This window comes from Tigriopus californicus, chromosome 5 (genome assembly GCF_007210705.1).
Source record: "Tigriopus californicus strain San Diego chromosome 5, Tcal_SD_v2.1, whole genome shotgun sequence".
NCBI classification, from domain to species: Eukaryota; Metazoa; Arthropoda; class Copepoda; order Harpacticoida; family Harpacticidae; genus Tigriopus; species Tigriopus californicus.
In genome coordinates this window covers 3,341,796-3,343,124 of record NC_081444.1, presented here as the reverse complement: position 1 = coordinate 3,343,124, position 1,329 = coordinate 3,341,796, and positions in this window count along the sequence as shown.

The window sequence follows — 1,329 nt, the reverse complement described above, 5'->3', positions numbered from 1 at the left end:
CATTAACTTGAAGAAACCCTGTAACATTTGATCAGGTGCAATTCAAGGTTATCTGCTTTTGAGGAACAGAAATCAAGGGGGGGCCAAGCAAAATGATGGGTGTTACTAAATGCAGCTTTATTTGAATATTACTGATAAACGGACCAAATATTTGAGAAATATTTTTTTTATGTTAAAGCTCTGGTAGTGTATTTTCATTCAAATTATAAAAGTTGACCTCTGAAGAAATGCCATTTTCAAATTTCAACTCAGCTAGGTACATTTGCAATGTCAGATGGTTTAAAGTTCTTTAAGGTCATTAGGAGCACGTTTTATGGTCGCTTTCATAATTGATCTTTCTAATTGTTATCTGAGTGGTGATCTCTTTTGAGCCTATTGTGGGCATTCAAAAAGTTAAACTCAAGCCGAAAGCTATTCAACAATCGAAAAAGCTCGCAAATTTTGAGCTTAGACCATGTTGGCTTCCTGAAATCCGAATTTGAATAAATTTCATGAAAGAAATTGACATTCTTTAAACGTACGGGCTTCTTTCGTGATTGTAGGTTTTCAAATTTTAAGATTTTCCTTCAAGTGTTTGGGAGTCATATTTTGGTATTATACTTTAAGTTCACTAAAGACAACCAGCTTAATCACAAACAGAGAGCGATTAAAGAAAGTTCCCTGGAGTGGAATTTCAGTTCCTTTGCGTTGATGAGACTAAAAATAATATCTATGTGTTAGGATATGGTGCATTCCATGGAAGCGAACGTGTATTTTATATCAGAGTAGAAACTAGAATGAACAGAGTAAAATCGGAAAGGGAAGAGAGCAGCTTAGGCGGATGTACGGTACAGCAGTATGTTTAAAATGCAAATACACTTCCAGTTATTAATAACCCACTTTGGCCAAATGCACTCATAAATTACCAATTTATGATATAACAAATCACTAATCTGTTTTGCGTCCGATTTGGTCTAGTCGCGTGCTTTGTACCTTGAGTCTAAATATATTGGCCAGTGAAGCGCCCAAAGTCCTCGCACCCGATGACATATGAGGTTAAAGTGAACATGTTTTGCTAACGTTCACTCATACTGTCTTTGTCCGTTCTCCAGCCACTTCTCTCCTGATCTGTTCTTGTCCATAGAGACCGTCACTGAGACGCAAACGGTACATATACAGTGAAAAACCGAACATAAATGCATGGAAATATCCTTCTCACATACGCATCCACAGGAAGCTTGTCCCATTTGTACTCCGATTTTGAACATTATTGGTTTATGAAATCATAGAATTGGAACAAATTTGAAATAGTTTCTAGAAGAGAGACATTAGCTTGAAGAAACCCTGTAA